Genomic DNA, 20,338 nt, shown 5'->3' on the forward strand with positions numbered 1-20,338 from the left:
TTTTTTACTTTAAAATTTTATTGACGTATTGGTTTACAATGTTAAATTCTGTTGTATAGCAAAGTGATTCAGTTATACATATACATACATTTGTCTTCATATTTTGCATATGATTTTAGACAAGTGCCAAGGTCATCACTGCTGTTCTGTAGATTGGTATATTGAAGTTACTTGTCAAGTAGGAATTTTTAAAAATTGTTAATACTTCAGTGATGTATATATCAATATATGAATGTTCAGTACCTAAGAAGCATCCAATGTGGTTATTTCCAATTGTATCCCTCTTCCTCCACTGCTCCCAGGGATATCTATGATCTTGAATTTTGTACTTAGCATTTCCTTACTTTTTTGTTTATAATAGCTTTACCTTGTATGTTTTCATATAATATATAGCTTACATTTGCACGTTTTTGACATTTGTATGAAAGAAAGCATATCATATTTTCTGAGACTTGGTTTGTTCACTTTTAATTTTAGATTTATTCATATTGATGCATGTGGTTATAGTTCATTCATTTCTCTTTTTTGAACATTTTGTAATTCATTTCTCTTCTTGGTAAAAATTGAAATTACTTCTAGTTTTCCTTTTCTTTGCTGTTAAAATCAATGATGTTCTAAATATGTTTATACATGTCACTTGGTGAATATGTAAGTGCAAAACTCTCTCTAGAGTAGTCTTTGGAGTGGAAATTGATAGGTCATGTGGATTTTCATTTTCCTAGATTTTTTTTTTTTTTTTTGCTACATAAGTTGTTTTCTGCCAGACAAATTATTTTCCAAAATAGTCATATTAATTTAAACTAACTGATAGTGTATTAAAAATTCCCTTTGTGTCAACACTTCGTATTGTTTGCTTTTTAAATTTTGTCAGTTTGGTACATTTAAAATGGAACCTCATGGTTTGATTTACATTTTGCTGATTACTAATGAGAGTAGAGTGCCTTTTCTAATTTCGTATTTGTGTTTCTACTTCTGTGAAGTGTCTGCTTCTTTACTGCCCATTTTTCTAATAAGTTTCTCTTATTATTTATAGATTTTCTTTTTTCCACTCTTTGTGGATTATATATGTTGCAAATCACTTCTCCCAGTTCTCAATCTTAAAGATAAGTTCAACCAGTGAAGTATATTTGCTTAGTCTGCGACCCCATGAACTGTAGCCTACCAGGCTCCTCTGTCCATGGGATTTTCCAGGCAAGAATACTGGAGTGGGTTGCCATTTCCTTTTCCAGAATAAGTGTTTTAAATTTGTTTTTGCTTCTCAGATTTGCTTTTCCTCTTCTTATCTACATCTTTGTGCTTTGAATTTAAGTTTATATCACGTAATTATAATTTAACATAATATATGTAAGACATTAGAAATAATGGAAAGGACTTCTAGTCATGCCTTAGTTTTAGTCTCAACTTCTCTAAAAGCATATCATCTGTTTCTAAGGGAGCATCTTCAGAATAATGTAGACTTTTCTTTAAAGCATCATGCATTAGTACATAGTGATTGATTCCTATTTTAAATCTGCTAGTACTTTTTGGTGGGTAGGGAGGTAGATGGGAAAAATAAATGAGAATACTCATTCTACCCTTTTTATTATATCATAGTGATTTCTTTAAAATATGTGCAAAATAACTTAGAGGGTTTCTCTCCAAAAATACTTTATCACTTTTGAACTTTTATTTCATTAGATTTGCAAATCTGCTTCAAAAGTGAAAAACATTAATATCTTTTAAATGTATTTTAGGATTTTACCTCAGTTTAATTAAAATGTGAAGAAGCTTTAATTTTCAAATACTTTTTAAAAGAGAAGTAAACTCCTGTCTGTTTCCTTGAAAATACTAAATTTACCTCTGTATGTTGAAAGTGGAACAAAATATTTAAAATTTTCATTTCAAAATAGAACATTTCTGCAAATGTTTTTATGGGGAGCTTTCAACACCTGTGAAGATGGTCTTTTTTTTTCCCCCCCGCCTTCGGCCTGCCACCCAGCTGTCGCCGTCCCCCGGCTCTGAAGATGGTCTTTTTAATTGGCCACTAGGTTAGGTGCTATGGGTATAAAATTATTAATTATTTCTGATCCTACTGTGCTTATGGAAGTATGAAGAGTTATCTTTATTTTCTGTTTTTCATTTTAGGTTTTAAAATATAGTTAACTTCTGCAAGTTTTTATTTAAAAGCACTTTCAAAATTTAAACTACTATATCAGCTTATAGTAAGATAAAATGTTACTTAGTGTAAAAGGTAATAGACCTTTGGGAGGTATTGGATGAGAAAACAAGGTTAGTTCAATCGTAAGTTACTTTATTGCATTGTGATGTGCACCTTCTGCACAATCTCTCTGTAACTATGTTTATGTTTTTCTCTTGAATTATCAGCCTTACAAAATAAAAATTTGCTCCTCTCTCTGTTGATGTTTATTTCATTTAAAACTTCCATTTATGAATACTTTGAGGGGAAAAGACTATTCTGCAATGCATTTTTATTTTGACTTTTTCCACCTTTGTGTTTCTTTAGGAGTTGATCCCCCTCATATTGTGTACAGCCTGCCGGCATCCTGAGCCTAAGGAGAGAGACCAGCTTCTCCACATACTTTTCAGTTTGATCAAGAGGCCAGATGATGAGCAGAGGTGAATATGACTGCTTCTTTGGGAAGTAAATATAATGTTGACTTGCTCATTTTATTAATTTGGCATCATGATTACCTTTTTTATCTTAATGCCATCTTTTCTTTCTAAGGTCTCTTTTAATAAAGGAAACACTGACCTTGTTCGCAATGAATGCCCTATATTGTTTTTCTTCTTGTCATCCCAACTACTTATGTTGAACTTCTGCACTTTTGTGTTCGTTATCTTTGGACTGCTAATTATTCCATTAAGTTTTTGCTTTTATCTTTCACATTTGATTTCCAAGAACTCCTAAATGTTTCCCTTTTCCCCCCACAGATGAACTAGTTACAGCATGGCCTCTTAATAGTTATGCTTTACCAGAAATAAAATATTTAACATAGGAATGTCTGCATCACCAAGCTATCTGTAAAGCAGTTTCTGTATGGTTAGAGGGATACAGTGTTTTGGTTAGTCCTGATTCAAACGCCCACAATCAAGGATGCCTGAGTGGAGAAATGAGTTGTACTTGGGGGTGTCGAGGGGCATGAGAGTGGTGGGGGCAGGGGGACAAGACACATACCCAAGAGACTTCTGGAAGAAAGGGGAATGGGTTTTTTGCTCAGGCAACCATGATAGATGTCTCCCCAGAAAGTAGACTTTTAAATACTAGGAGAAGCTGTGCAAGTGTGAACGTGAACAGAATATCCTAGTGGAGGGTAAGCAGACTAAGCACCAGTTGGACAAGACTGAGCTGTTGAAATGTTTCCACATTGCAATTTTCTATCTTAATAAGCAGATAATTTTTGCTTATACATTCGCAAAACAATAGAATTGTACATTAAGATTAGGTAACTTGATATAATTTTAGTTCTTGTTTTACTGATTCTCTTCTGAGAATGTTGGAAAATCATAAAGTGAACTGGAAGACAAATCAAGCCCAAAATTTAAAACACAAGGAATCTCTCCACCATGAGAATAAAAAGTCATGTAGACTTTTAAACTCTGTGAACAGGTATGTCTTTCCTACCCTTATTAAAATATACCTGAGCAAGCAGAGAGGCATGTTTTTTTCAGGATCCAGTCAAGATTAATCTACATGCTAGCTGAATAGAAGTAAGGGAAATTCAATCAGGTTCCATTCTTTGCAAACTGAAAATTTTCTGAGGACAATTTGATGGTGCTATATAGGAAAATGAGTATTTTATCTTCTCCTTGAAAATGCTATTTCCTATCTTGGAAACTTAATTGATAATTAAATACTACTTATTACACTGTCATTTTTAGAGTACAAGGCAAAAATCTCTCAATTTACATAGCCCGTTTTTACAGACCGCATGTAAAGCTGACAGCTGCCACCTGGTGGCCAAAAGTACCCATCGGCATGACTTCAGGTCAAGATACATCAGGATTTAAACACGCATATTCACAGTTGATCCTCCACTTTTCAGAAATAAAGTTATTTATTTAAGTAAGCTAAACTGTTAACTATATTTGATATGAATAAAAAATAAAGCAAAAGTTTTAAATTAGCATAAGTTTGACATATAATCAGTTATTACTTTTCTTTACTTACTGGATCACAAGCTTCCTTGCGTCCTAAGGAGGACACAAGGACTGTCCAATTTTATGGTCAGCTATATTGCGTTTTTGGTAATTCTTTGCTAGCAGCCATAACCAACACCATATTTCCACCTATTGTGTCAGTTCAGTTGCTCAGTCGTGTCCTGCTGTTTGTGACCCTGTGGACTGCAGCACGCCAGGCCTCCCTGTCTATCACCAACTCCCAGAGTTTACCCAAACTCGTGTCCATCGAATCGGTGCTGCCATCCAACCATCTCATCCTCTGTCGTCCCCTTCTCCTCCCGCCTTCAATCTTTCCCAGCATCAGGATCTTTTCCAGTGAGTCAGTTCTTTCCATCAGGTGGCCAAAGTATTGGAACTATAGCCCATGGAATTTCTCCAGGCCAGAATACTGGAATGGGTAGCCTTTCCCTTCTCCAGGGGATCTTCCCAACCCAAGGATCGAACCCAGGTCTCCTGCATTGCAGGAGGATTCTTCACCAGCTGAGCCACAAGGGAAGCCCATTGTGTAAAATACCAGTCAAATAATTTCACAAGTAGGAACAGTATTAATGATTTCTCACAAGTAGAAATAGTATTTTTACTATCACAGGAGTCTATTTCCAATGCTACTAATAATCTGTAGCCATCTGATCTTTTCTGTTTTCAAGTATATTTCAAAACTGACCTACTTTTTACAATTGTGACTCTTAATTCTGCTGACTAAGAAGTTTATTTTGAGGGGCTTAACATTTTTTGAACAAATTTGTACATGTTTAATATAGTGATGATGACTCATGATTTAAAGTTATTTCACATGAAGGTCTTATACAAGTATATACTTCTTACATTTGTTCAAAATGCTTAAATTTCAACAGTTCACTTATTATAATTATCAAATATTTCTGAAACCTGTGTATATGACTTCTCATTATTTTAGTAGTGGTAGAAATGATCAGAAATGAAGAAATTTTTAGTGGGAAGCTAAATGTCTATCTTAAAGCCTGGGAATTTCTTTTTCCATTTGTCTTTTATTCACTTTATTTGCCTTCCTAAAGTAGGAGAAAATAGAAAAAGAAAAATTGAGAAGCCATCAGAGCAGACAATGATATAAGTATAAAGGGAAATCATGTAGATAAAAATGACAAGGTTATGGTGAAAGGAAGCTGCCGTATACAGTGAAGACGTATTGGCTCAATATTTTCCTACCGCCCATATACTTATTGTCTGTCATTGTTCTTCTCAGCCTGAGAGAACAGTTGTAGCTGACTTGGATAGACTAAGTAGAAACGTAAAGTCACTCTTCAATTTTCAGTTAAATTGACATATTTTAAGAAACAGCAATGAGTAATTGCTTTTATAGTTGATATGAATTAAACATTCTGTTTTGGTTTTCCTTAAAGTTGGCTACTTTGAAACATCTCTGGAAAACATGCTTTTTTTTTCCATCAAGTTTTACTGGTTTTGAAGTCATAGGTAATCAGAAGTAAAAAAAAAAAAAAAGAAACTTACCATTGTGACTTTCAGAGTCATTTTAAATGTACCTTCATTCTGAAAAGTGAAAAATCTTTTTCAAAATTTTGAACTGTAAATCCACCATCAAATGAAACTATCAGATTAGTTATTTATATATTGTTTTATAACAAATTACCCCAAAAGAAAATGGTTTAAAGTAACACTTGTATTATGATTTATGTGAGTCAGTTCCTCTGGGTCTCTTATAAAGCTGTAGTCAAGGTGTTGTCTGTGGCTGTAGTCACCTCAACGTCTTTGGGGGAAGGATTTGCGTTTGAGCTCATTCATGTGGTTGGTCATTGGCAGGATTCAGTTTCTCATGGATCTTTGGACTGCAGGCCTTGGTTCCTCCTTCACTGACTTATAGCCAGAAGTTGCCTTCAGTTTCTCTCCACATGAAACCATTCAACATGGTAGTGTCTTCAGAGGATGCCAGCTGAGAAGGCAGAAAAGACTGTCTCACGATATGGATGTCACAGGCCTTTGTAACCTGATCTCATAAGTGACATCCCATCACTTTGGCCATTATTCTGTTTGTTAGAAGCAAATCATTGGGTCCAGTCTACACTCACCAAGATGGGATTACACACAGGCATGAATATCGGGAGACAGACCTCATTAGGAATCATGTCAGAAGCTGCTTACCACAGTTATCTTGGGTTCCATACCAAAAATTCTCACTTAAGTATCATTTTACTGATACGGTATCATAGTTTTTAATTACAGAAATCTGTCTGCTCAGTCGTGTTCAACTCTTTGCAACCCCATGGACTGTAGGCTAGGCTCCTCTGTCCATGGAATTTTCCAGGCAAGAATATTGGACTGGGTTGCCATTTCCTCCTCCAGGGGACGTTGCCAGTCCAGGGTTTGAACCTGTGTCATCTGGGTCTGCTGCATTGGCAGGTGGATTCTTTACCACTATGCCCCCTGGGAAACTGAGTTATAGGAATACTGGGAAAATAATCGTAAATTGATTTAGTGACTAGAAACTGAAATTCATTAGAAATGGAAGCATTAAACATAATCTCAGAATGTGTTATATATATGGGAACTTAATTTAGGAGATTCATCTTTACAGCAGTAGAGAATCTCTTCACAACATCTCTCAAATGGTGTTGCTGTTGCTGGAAGGACTAGTCTTAAGAAACTCACTCCCTTGGGGCAGCCTTTCCACTGGGAAAAGTCAAAAGTCAAATTCGATTGTACAAAAATAGTTGTACTCCACAATAATTAGAGCTGACTCCTTTAACCCTTAGTCCTAGTGTGCTTTCTAATGCAAATGCTAGTCTACATGCATTAATTCTGTGTCTTTCAGGCAAATGATACTGATGGGCTGTGTGGCATTTGCACATCATGTTGGACCCACACGTGTTGAAGCTTAACTTTTACCACAATGTTGGGAACAGGTAAACAGCTGTATTGGGTTTTCTCTAGCTGTTGTATTCTAGGTTATTGTAAATGCTCATGTTATCTTTTTAAAATGCTATTAGGAAATAATATGTGGGATATAAATTATGCTACTATTTCTGTTGCCCAACCCAGTGATTTAACAGTGCTTAAGAAACGTCTGGGATGTTTTGCTTTATTCTGAATCAAGTGAGATACAAAACACAAAAAAATATAAAAAAATAATGAGTTCAGGGAAAGCAAGAGGTTCTGTGTATGCATAAGTAAGGAGGTAAATAATAAACATAGTATCTGTATATACTGTGTACTTGTATATATTACAAATATATACAGAATATAAAGTGTAAACCTTTGATGTAAGAAGTCTGTATATTTATAATTCAACTCACTATTTACTAACAGTACTTTTGGTTTTATATTGAATATTCCTGTCTTCTCTAGAATTCAGGATCTTTGACTTTGCACACTTGACATTTAGGTCATTAAGTAACTCATTGTTCCATCCTAAAAAGATGAATTTTTTACTTATGAAGACAGATTTCATGGCCTTATTTATATCTGCTCTGTCACTTGTTCTTAAGAAAAAATATTACTCTCCGGAATATTGCTGAAGTATATGGTCTTAGAGAATTCTCTTTCTTCAGGTATTCACTTTTTTCTTTAAAATTTAGTAGATTCATCTACTAATTTAGTAATCCAGAGACATTATTTGAAAGGGAACATTATATATTATTCATATTATCTCTGACAGTCCCTAATTTACCTGCAAATTGTAATGCACACTAGTTTAGGGTGAGACTCTAATCACTGAAAATCAAGTTAAGTTGGAAACAATATACACAACTTTGAATTTACAGTTCTCTACAGTTCTATATATGTACATGTCTTTTTTAATTGTTTTTCCATCTTTTAAGCTTTATTAAGATTGTAATTCAGATAGCATACAACTCACCTATTTAGTCTACAATTCAGTGGTTTTTAGTAGTCACAGAGATACACAGCCATCACTACCATCAATTTTAGAACAGTTTTATCACCCACAAAAGAAGCCCCAGCCCCTTAAATTGGTTCTTGTATTTCAAGGTTGTTTTGGCTATTCTGAGTCCCTTTAATTTCTGTGTAAATTTTAAGATCAACATGTCAAATTTCTACAAAAAAGCCAGCTGAAATTTTAAGTATTGCCCTGAATCTGTAGATCAATCTGGAGAATGTTGCCATTCCAATAGTGAACCTTTCAATCCGTGAATTTAAGATGTCTTTTTGTTTGTTTTGGCAATAATGCATGAATTTCTTCACCTGGAATCACTGTGAAGAGTAAAATCCAAGCTTTTTAACTCCGCTGGTAAAGAATCCACCTGCAATGCGGGAGACCTGGGCATGATCCCTGGGTTGGGAAGACCCCCTGAACAAGGGAAAGGCTACCCACTCCAGTATTCTGGCCTGGAGAATTCCATGGGTTGTATAGTCCATGGGGTCGCAAAGAGTCGTACACGACTGGCCGACTTTTACTTCACTTCACTTCTCCGTTTATTTAGGTCTTTTGAATTTTCTTTCAGTAATGTTTTATAGTCTTCAGAATATAATGTACGTACTTCTAAAGTTTATTCCTGAGTGTTTTATTCTTTTTAATACTGTTGTGTAAATAGAATTTTCTGTATTTTTCTGGTTGTTCATTGAAAGTATGTAGGAATAGAGTTGATTGTAGTATGTACGTTTAATTTTGAGACATCCTGCTAGACTAAAGAAACATGTGAGTTTATGTGTAACATATTATGGTGTTCAAATCATTTTGTCTTGAGGTTACTGTTTCTGGGTTAAGTCTAACTCTGAGATCTCAGTTACCAACAACTTCCCTGCCACCTCTTTCTTCTATAACCTGAATAAACATGGACATCAGGGATCTGTCGACCGCCTGCCTCCAGTTTGTTGCCCAGTAGATTGCTGCGTAATTTCTTTTCTTAATTTTAGGCATCCAATACTTTAATGAATTATGTCACCTTTTCATATGGGAATATGAGAACAGATATAATTCTTTTCCAGTCAAAGAAAGATTTACATTCTATGAAGAAGACATATGGGAACAAAACCCAGTATGTGTCATTTTTTTTGTTTTTGTCATTTTTCGTTATGATTCAGTGTAGTCATTACAATAGTAAAACCCCATGATCTTGCATATGCAAGCAGGAATGAATTGACATCACTTACTTTAAAAACAAAGTCATAACACCAGTCAGGAGCTCTGGTTAAATCACTGATGATTTGCAACTTAATCCTTGAGGTAAAAAAGAGGAATGACGGATCATTCCTGGTACATATTGTAGGCCATATCAGTAAATACCTAGAAGCTGGATTTTCCAAATTTGAAAATATAATAATGTTCCTAGGGAAGGAAAAGGTTGCTCCTGACATCCTAAGGAAAGCTGTCTTGGGCAAGCCCACAATCTCTAGACACCTTGCCATATTTTCATCTTTGCTTTATCCTCTTTCTCTTCAACAGATAGCCCCCGTGAACTCATTTTTTAGGCTGAGTCCCTTAATCCTGATCCAGGTATAGGTATCCTCAGAAGTGGAAAGAAAGAAGCCTTATTGCATTCCTAACAGGATTTGTGGTGAAAAATAATTCTGTTTTGGAGGAAGGGAGGGTATGTTGTTTATGTTTGATTTATTTATTTTTTCTCTAGATTAATCACAAATACCCAGAAAGAAGATTGCTTGTGGCAGAATCTTGTGGCACACTGGCACCTTACCTTCCTGTAAGAATTGTGATTTTTCTTAAAAAAAATTTTCCTTCTTTTTTTAGCAATAGAGAAACCTTTTTTCCAGGTGTCTTATTATACGTTTTAATCCACATCCTGTCATAACAAAGGAAGACGTTAAGCTGAATAAAGAAAGCTTACGTTGATACCACGTGACATTGCAGACAGAGGGGAACATTAGCCATTGATTTTACATGAGTATAAATATATTAAACCTCATCAGGAATTCTCAAAGTTTGGTCAGAGGACCCTGGGGAGTTCCTTGATCCTTTCGAAGAGGTCCATGAGATGAAAATTATTTTCATAATAATATTAAAACATTTTTTGTCTTTTTCCCTGTGTTGACAGTTACAGTGTTGGTGCAAGCAAAATTTGTAATGGGCAATGGTGGCAGTGCATTAGCACTAATCAAAGCAGTGACACCCAGATAGACAGATAATGGTCATATTCTTCACTACAGTGCACTCACAGAAAGTCAACTTCACTTAAAAATAAACTTGGTGAATCAGTGAAATTATTAATTCTCCTAAATTTTGACCCTAAGTATGCCTCTTTTTTAATATTCTGTATAATCAGCTGGAAAATACTGATATTAAGCCCTTTTGCTGCATTCTGAACTAAGATGGCTGTTGCAAAAAGAAAGCACTCAGATAGTTTGAGTTGTGAGCTGAACCAGCTGCTTTTCTCGTGGGATACCAATTTTACTTGATAGATCACTGAAAAACAAGCTGTGATTATTCAAACTTGGTATGTGGCAGACATCTTCATGAGGATAAGTGACATGGAGCCTTGCTTCAAGGAAAACAAGTAGACGGTTTTCATTGCCAATGATAAAATTAGAACTTCTAATGAGAACAAGAATTTTGGAAAACTTGTATTCACCATTCCAAGCTTGACAACTTCTATTCTTATCAGAAGAGGCTATGAAGATACTTCTCCCTTTCTCAGTTACGTGTTTCTGTGAGGCCAGGTTTTCTTAAGTACTTCCACCCAAGCAACATACAGTTGAAGGCAGAGCAGATAAGATGATCCTACCTGTCTTCTTTTAAGTCAGACGTCGCTGAGATTTGCAACACAATATAAAGCAACACTATTCCTCTCACTAGTTTTTTTGATTATAGTTATTTCCATTAAAATTGTAATTTCATTAGTCATGTTAACCTTTAAGAAGTTTATTGTTTTTAATGAGTTAATAATTTGAAATTTCTCGTTTTTAATTTCTGATATGATAAATGTCAGGAGATATTCCCCACCCAAACAAAAGCTGTTTGAGGTGCTCATTAGTTTCTAAATGACCAAGGGCCTCCCACCAGGAAGAAGACTGAACACGCTGGCCTGCTCTGCTCTTGAGGTGTCTCCTGATGGGTCCAGGGCTTATAGGGGATGGAAGCAAGCGGTGATATCAAGAGTCATTTTACTTTGAACAACGGTAATTTAAAGCAGAACTTGACAAAGTACAGTCTGGAGACCAAATGGAATCCACAGCCTGTTTTTATAAATAAAGTTTTATTGGCATGCAGCCACACCCATTTCTTGTGACTTGTCTGTGTCTGCTTCCATACTGCAACAGCCGAGTTGAGTAGTTGCAGCAAAGACTTTTTGGCCCAGTTTGCTGACCCCTGCCTTGAAGGGTCATTTCTATAAGACTCCTCTTTAAAAGGAGTACAAAAATTGGAACTGTTCAACAGTACATGAGCTATTTATGTTACATTTACCGTTACCTCACATTCTTTAGTGTGAGGGTGAGTGAAGACTGAGAAACCCAAGAGTCAGACAATTGTCTTTTTAAAAAATAAAATTTATCTTTTCTTTTTATACAGAAAAATACAAAGAATAATTTAAGAATAATTTATAGTCTCCACTCCCAGAAATGTTGTTGTTGTTGAAAATAAATTTTCAGACAGATGAAAATCAAAGACTTCCCTGACCCTAGTCATTCTCTCCAAAGACAGACATCTGTGGTTAATGGTTTTTGATGAATACTTGAGAAAATAAAAATTCATGCATATGCAAGCTTACATTTTTGTATCTTTAAAATTTTTCTTACTCAGAATTAATCACACTGTACAATGATCTATTTATCCCTTGTGTGGGAATCTATGCATTTTAAATTTTCACATATTGTTAAAACCTCTGTATCTTGCTTCTCTTGACATGTGCATTTTTTATTTGGACAGTGTTAAATCGCCCCCCAACCAAGTCATCATAGATTGTACTCCTATTAGCAGTGCATCAAAGTTCTTATTTTCCCATACTTCCACCAGGAACTGGGCATAAACTTTTTTTTTTTTTTTTAGTGTTTTCCTATCTTTTCAGAGAAAATTATCTTATTGTGATAAATTGTATAGGTAGATATTCACGAGTGAGTCTGAGCATCCTATTATTTATTGTCCCAAGGAAGAGCTGAACATCACATGCTCTCAAAGAAGGAAGAAACTGTTCCACACTGCTTCTAGTACTAGAATGCTAAGCAGCATTAATAATGGACTTAATGTTTCCTGTGTGAATCTCCACTTGCCTCATTACCCCACTGTAACTGGTAGCAGTAAAACCTCAGTGTAGTCAAGCTCAGATGGCGTGAAGCCTCCTAACTTGTCCTGTGGGTTTCCTTAGCATAGGAAACTGCCACAGTTGACCTCAGCCTTGATTGCTGCAAAGCAAATACCCAGCTGAGGTTTACTTGCCTCTATTGCCTGTGTAGATATCAACCAAAAAGCCCTTTTAATACACTTTTAAAGAAATGTTGGAAAGCAGTATTTAACCTAAAAGATAAATAAACAAGACTTTACCAAAAGGTATATTCACCACCCTAAATGTGACCAAACTTTTCTATAATTACATATATTTTGTTTTTAAAAATCAAAACAAAAACTAGATATTTAAAAATGTCTTTCAGACCTTGCTCTGCATACCAAATCACACTGACTAGAGATTTATAGAAATGGTCATTTCCTTTTATTGTAACTGTTAAATGTAAAGGTGACCTAAACAAGTTGAGGTTTTAAAGAATTTTATAAATTGATCAAGTTACAATACTGGTACAAAAAAGGGAAGGAAGGGCAAGAATATGAAAACAATGACACTTTATTCCAACCTCAGACATTAATTAGGCTGAATCCGTGGGGTAAAAGTTGTATGAAACTTAAGACACAATAGTAGTTGACATTATATTTAATAGTAGCATCTGAAAATAGCCATGCAGTTTTGTAAGCACTTTTAAAGTTTACTCTCATGTTTTATCATTCTGTTTTTTTTCCCCTCAGTTCTTCAAAAAAAAAAAAAAAAAAAAATAGCAACACCAGGATTTTAGTTTCCATACTCCTACCCCAGGCAAACGTTTTTATTACCAGAGTGGTTTTTGTAATCCCTCCTGTTGTTTTGACTATCAGTGCTTTTCTGAGTTCCATAGGTAGTGATAGAGAGAATCGTCTTTTTACACAATGAAATCGTCTTTTTACACAAAAGAATCTGTTTATGGCGGAGTGGTGACTGTTGATTTGCCAAAAACATACTGTGAAGATTTCAGGGATTGGCACATACATAGTAAAAATAAAAAAATATGCTGGGAGATGATTAATACCAAGTTCAGGGTAAATGTTATCTTTAGAGAGGAGAATTAGGGCAAGGGGGAGGGTGGAAGAGAGGCATGCCCTTCTGCTGTGTCTATAATGTCTTCTGTGTTTCAGAAATTAGGACTTGCAGCAAACATAGCAACGTGTTAATATATATTTAATCTGGATTGTGAATACATGGCTATCTGTCATTTTTTTCTATTCTTTTCTGCTGCTAGTATAAATAAATAGTAAAACACGTTCTTGTTTATTTCAGAAAGAGATCCCTAGCTCCTTGGTTCTTTCAATGTTGCAACAAATGTTAATGGAAGATAAGGCAGATTTGGTAAGAGAAACTGATCAAAAGCCTTGGTATCATTATGGGATACATTGATGACCCAGACAAATATCAGCAGATATGCTTTTTAGAATAAATCCCATCTGTTCCATTATAAAATTCCGAATGGTGTAATATCCCAAATCTCTGATTCAGATACCCCATAATCTATAGTATGGATGGCAAATGGGTCAACTTGAACAAGTTAAAGTTGGCTGCCTGGTAGGAGAAAATGCTTTGATTCATTTATAGTATCTGCCACAGCTTTGTGTCAGGAAATTGGCAACAAGCTTGCCATTTCCTCTCTGGTTTCCCCATTAATGGATACATGACATTTTTCTTTAAAGAAATTGGGGAAGGCAGGCTTATGAATGGCTTCTTTCTTGATTAAAATGTCTTCTAAATGTATTGGAATGTATGTTTATTACATTTTATTGTGTTTTTGAGGCTTCTGTTTTAAATCTGCATTGTGTCTATTTCCTTTTAGCAGCGTTTTGAACTGTTGCTGTCAGCCTTGTGTGATCCCTCAGAAAGAGTTGTTAGTGCCACACATCAAGTATTTTTACCAGCCACTGCCGCCTGGACTACAGAACTTGGAAATTTACAGTCTCACCTTATACCTAAATTGCTGAACAAGATTGAAAAACTTCTCAGGGTAAATGCTTCCTTTTTTTATACAGTTAATGGAAATTTTAAAGGTGTGTTTTAAGGCATCTTGAAAGAATGTTGGGGAAACAAAGACAGAAAGTATCACTTTGCTGAACATTCTAATTAATTGCCCGTTAAAGATTCTATTGGTCTGGAGCCAAGAGAGAACTGAGGAAGTTTTGCTTGACAAGCTAAGGAGAAAGGGCACGATCTGACTTTGTTAGCTAAAATAGCACCTTTGTGGCACCTACTCTGACACTGTTCCCAATGCTGCCTCTTCCTAACCTCTTCTGAATACTTAAATACTTTAGATAAAGTATTCAGCTTCAGTCTCCAGAACGCAGAGATAACTTAAAATATGAGTCTTCAAAGCTTTCTTATTTACACCATGTCAAAATGTTTTAACTTTATTTCACTGCATTCGTTCATGCCCTCACTCTGTAAAATGAATTTTCTTTTCTTTAAAATGAATTTTCCATTCTTCCTAAGAACAGAATAAAAGTCGACACAACGAAACTAATTTTTGTACTAAAAGTCTCAGCATCTGGGAGAAAAACTAACATTTCTTTCATGTGTACTATGTACACATTATGTACCATATTTTATAAATAAAATCTATTATTTCATTCTTAGAACTCTTTGAATTATATTTTGGCTTTTTGGTGTGAAAACTGTTTAACTTTCCACAGCTGTCAAATGAACCAGGATCAGGTATCAGCCTCTGAAACCACTGTTGCCCTCTCTACCCCCAAATTTTAAGAATCTTTATAAGACTCTTAACATAAAATATTTTAACATATATATATACTACTCTGTATATCATCTTACATGTATATATGTGCATTTATCTAATTTAAAAATTGGACTTTTTTCCCTATAAATTTCAAAATGCATGTTGAAGACTATAAATAGACAGCTAGACTGGAGTACATCTTTTTATGAAACCTAGGGAATTTTTCTCAAGTATTTTTTTTTCAATATTTGCATCCCTTCTATCTGAGAATTATCCACACCGGGTTTTCTTTGTTCCATTCCATAACACAGTTAATTCCATATTGCTACTAAACATAGCTGCAGTATTCAGCACAGGTAATGGTCCATAAAGAAATTAACTAATTTAGAACTTGATAGTAAAAAAATGGAACTTATCTGGTATTCCTGACACAGTTGTTATTTATAATATAATGACATCCCAAGTGGATTTGAGCAGCATTAAATGCTTTTATCTCTAATGATTCTAGTTTTCACTTTAATACTTGGTTTCTGTGTACCATAGTGATCATTTTACTCTTTTTGGTTGTTGTTTCTATTATCTCTTTCTTTTGTTTCCTTTTGAAATTTCTTCTGCGTTTTACATTGAATTATTTTAAAGTGCATTAAATACTGGCAAATACAGTTGTCATCAAACCTATGAAAGGAGTTTGGAAGTAGAGAGAAAATAATAAGTGCTGCTGCTGGTTTAACAGTTGAGCATTTAAAATGATTCCTTTGATCACTTTAATATCTTTAACCTGACTTCTAAAATTTCAAAAGTTAAGACCCTCTTAAAAGAAAAAACTTGTGAAAGAAGTTCCATACAAATGAAATGACTGATGTTCACCCTGAAGTTTTCCATACAAAAGATTCTATTACGTCCACAGTGCTTTGCGAAAGTTAAAATGTTAGCCGACCAATAGTGTCCGACTCTCTGCGACCCCATGAACTGCAGCCCACCAGGCTCCTTTGTCCATGGAATGCTCCAGGCAAGAATAGTGAGTGCGTTGCCTTTTCCTCCTCCAGGGGATCTTTCTGATCTAGGGATCCACCCAGGATCTCCTTCACTGCAGGCAGATTCTTTACTTTCTCAGCCAACAGGAAAGCCCCCACAGTGCTTTTAGCTCTTCATATTTTCACATACTCAGAGCAATTCAGAAAAGATTCTTGTTCATCTCCATTAGGTTTACTGTGAGGCTAACATGCTGCTGCTGCTGCTGCTAAGTCGTTTCAGTCGTGTCTGACTCTGTGCAACCCCATACACGGCAGCCCACCAGGCTCCCCTGTCCCTGGGATTCTCCAGACAAGAACACTGGAGTGGGTTGCCTTTTCCTTCTCCAATGCATGAAAGTGAAAAGTGAAAGTGAAGTCACTCAGTCATGTCCAACTCTGCGCAACCCCATGAACTGCAGCCTACCAGGCTCCTCCGTCCATGGGATTTTCCAGGCGAGAGTACTGGAGTGGGTTGCCATTGCCTTCTCTGATGAGGCTAACATACATGTCCTTAAATGTTTTATTGTTTGCCACCGAAAGGAAGAGCATCATAAATGCATACTCTCAGGAGACTAAATTAGCTTCCACCTGCTTATGTTTCAGGAAGGTGAGCACAGGCTGGATGAACATAAGCTCCACATGTTTCTGTCTGCCTTGCAGTCCTTGATCCCATCTCTCTTTACATTAGTGCTACCGAACACACCCTTCTCCAGCAAAGCCAAGCTTCATGGTGACGTGCCACAGATAGAAGGTATTGAACTTAAATTACGGAAAGAAGATGTAGAACATTAACACCTTAGCTTCCCACAGAATTGTTTTTGATTAAAATTGTAAAAGTCACTTCGTTTTAGTTGCTGAATCATGGCCAACTCTTTGCAACCCCAAGGACTGTAGCCCACCAGGCTCTTCCGTCTATGGGATTTCCTGGGCAAGATTACTGGAGTGGGTTGCCATTTCCTTCTCCACAAGTCTCTGTATGACAGCATAATTACTAAAATGTATTATATGTGTGGAACCACATGGTCAGAGATTGTATGATACCTAAGGGGAACTACATGGCTTGATCATTTATGGATAAGCCTCATGGTGTTATTGTACAATATTTATTCTTCCTCTCTATTCTTAATCTAGAGCCTTTTTATGGCCTTTTTTTTTTTTCAGTGTGGTAAGTCAGAAGTGTTTTCTTTCATTAACAGAGCTGAATTAATAGTTACCAGGGCCAGTTCGTGAAGCTTTTCATTTTCATTTTCTTTGTATTTTTTTTCTTCCTCAGCTATTTTGTGTTATTTTCAGTAGGGGAAAGAAAGTGTAATTGCTATTTCCTGCTGTGTCCTTGATAGGAATATAAGCATATGCAGCACAGTTTTTTTTTCCCCCAGAAAAAAGAATATGATTTATGTTCAGGAATACATGAAATTGATAGCAAAAGCCATTATTTTCTTAGCTCAGAGTCCAGCTAACCATAAGTGACCTTTGACCCATGGCATGTGGTAGCCCCACAGCACTCAACCCCCAGAATAAGTGGCTATAAACAAGCTATTAGTATGTATGAGATTTTCAGATTTGTGAAATTATTCATATCTCTTCTGGGCTTCTAATAAACAGGAGTATAAAATCAAGTGTTTTTAGTGTTACAATTTCCATATGAAGTAAACTGGGCCACCTGTAATCTCTGGGATATGAAGCAGTATATCATCCAACAATACGTGAAGCATCACATAAAAATGGTATATACTGTAAGAATGCCAGTTTTACTTGGAAAATTGAGAACGGATAGGGTAGAGTTAGTTGAATAATTTTTAATTATAATTATTGAGGAGAATGCAACTTCAGAATTAAAGATAAACCACAAAGTGCTCACAGCTGGCCACTTTAGGTTTACCCCTTTACTCATTAGGGACTTTCTAATTCCCTTTTTCTTTCTATCTTGCTGCATTGTTCTGCCAAATCCACCATAACAAAGTAAGTGAAACGTAGTGCTTTAACATCAGATACTTGTTGTCGTGCAGTTCTGAAGGCGAGAGGTCTAAGATCAGGTTGTCAGCAGGGTTGGCTCCTTCTGAAGGCAGTGGTCCACTGGAGAAGGGAATGGCAAACCACTTCAGTATTCTTGCCTTGAGAACCCCATGAACAGTATGAAAAGTAAAATGATAGGATACTGAAAGAGGAACTCCACAGGTTGGTAGGTGCCCAATATGCTACTGGAGATCAGTGGAGAAATAACTCCAGAAAGAATGAAGGGTTGGAGCCAAAGCAAAAACAATACCTAGTTGTGGATGGGTCTGGTGATAGAAGCAAAGTCCGAAGCTATAAAGAGCAATATTGCATAGGAACCTGGAATGTTAGGTCCATGAATTAAGGCAAATTGGAAGTGCTCAAACAGGAGATAGCAAGAGTGAATGTCGACATTCTAGGAATCAGCGAACTAAAATGGACTGGACTGGGTGAATTTAACTCAGATGACCATTATATCTACTACTGTGGGCAGGAATCCCTTAGAAGAAATGGAGTAGCCATCATAGTCAACAAGAGAGTCTGAAATGCAGTACTTGGATGCAATCTCAAAATCGACAGAATGATCTCTGTTCATTTCCAAGGCAAACCATTAAATATCACAGTAACCCAAGTCTATGCCCCATAGCTTGTGATCAATGCCCCAGCCAACAACGCTGAAGAAGCTGAAGTTGAACGGTTCTAAGAAGACCTATAAGACCGTTTAGAACTGACATCCCCAAAAGATGTCCTTTTCATTATAGGGGACTGGAATGCAAAAGTAGGAAGTCAAGAAACACCTGGAGTAACAGACTAATTTGGCCTTGGAGTACAGAATGAAGCAGGGCAAAGGCTAATAAAGTTTTGCCAAGAGAACGCACTGGTCATAGCAAACACCCTCTTCCAACAACACAAGAGAAGACTCTACACATGGACATCACCAGATGGTCAACACTGAAATCAGATTGATTATATTCTTTGCAGTCAAAGATGGAGAAGCCCTATACAGTCAGCAAATACAAGACCGGGAGCTGACTGTGGCTCAGATCATGAACTCCTTATTGCCAAATTCAGACTTAAACTGAAGAAAGTAGGGAACACCACTAGACCATTCAGGTATGACCTAAATCATATCCGTTTTGACTATACAGTGGAAGTGAGAAATAGATTTAAGGGACTAGATCTGATAGACAGAGAGCCTGATGAACTGTGGACGGAGGTTTGTGACATTGTACAGGAGATAGGGATCAAGACCATCCCCACTGAAAAGAAATGCAAAATGGCAAAATGGGTGTCTGAGGAGGCCTTACAAATAGCTCTGAAATGAAGAGAAGTGAAAAGCAAAGGAGAAAAGGAAAGATATTCCCATTTGAATGGAGAGTTCCCAAGAATAGCAAGGAGAGATAAGAAAGCCTCCCTCAGCGATCAATGCAAAGAAATAGAGGAAAACAACAGAATGGGAAAGACTAGAGATCTCTTCAAGAAAATCAGAGATACAAAGGGAACATTTCATGCAAAGATGGGCTCAATAAAGGACAGAAATGCTATGGACCTAACAGAAGCAGAAGATATTAAGAAGAGGTGGCAAGAATACACAGAAGAACTGTACAAAAAAGATCTTCACGACCCAGATAATCACGATGGTGTGATCACTCACCTAGAGCCAGACATCCTGGAATGTGAAGTCAAGTGGGCCTTAGAAAGCATCACTACAAACAAAGCTAGCAGAGGTGATAGAATTCCAGTTGAGCCATTTCAAATCCTGAAAGATGATGCTGTGAAAGTGGTGCACTCAATATGCCAGGAAATTTGGAAAACTCAGCAGTGGCCACAGGACTGGAAAAGGTCAGTTTTCATTCCAGTCCCTAAGAAAGGCAATCCCAAAGAATGCTCAAACTACCATACAATTGCACTCATCTCACACGCTAGTAAGGTAATGCTCAAAATTCTCTAAGCTAGGCTTCAGCAATACGTGAACCGAGAACTCCAGATGTTCAAACTGGTTTTACAAAAGGCAGAGGAACCAGAGATCAAATTGCCAACATCTGCTGGATCATCGAAAAAGCCAGAGCGTTCCAGAAAAACATCTATTTCTGCTTTATTGACTACGCCAAAGCCTTCGACTGTGTGGATCACAATAAACTTTGGAAAATTCTGAAGGAGATGGGAATACCAGACCACCTGACCTGCCTCTTGAGAATCCTGTATGCAGATCAGGAAGCAACAGTTAG

General features: G+C 36.3%; 1 non-coding gene and 1 pseudogene across 1 annotated transcript; both read left to right on the top strand.

The window, feature by feature from the left end:
- LOC136157216 (RAB11-binding protein RELCH-like) overlaps positions 1 to 20,338 on the top strand; it is a 91,604-nt pseudogene that overhangs the window by 52,381 nt on the left and 18,885 nt on the right.
- On the top strand, positions 8,348 to 8,420 carry LOC136162191 (small nucleolar RNA SNORD36). Its single transcript, XR_010662012.1, has one exon. It is a non-coding gene; the product is annotated as a small nucleolar RNA SNORD36 (small nucleolar RNA).

Source organism: Muntiacus reevesi, chromosome 2, assembly GCF_963930625.1.
Source record: "Muntiacus reevesi chromosome 2, mMunRee1.1, whole genome shotgun sequence".
NCBI lineage: Eukaryota > Metazoa > Chordata > Mammalia > Artiodactyla > Cervidae > Muntiacus > Muntiacus reevesi.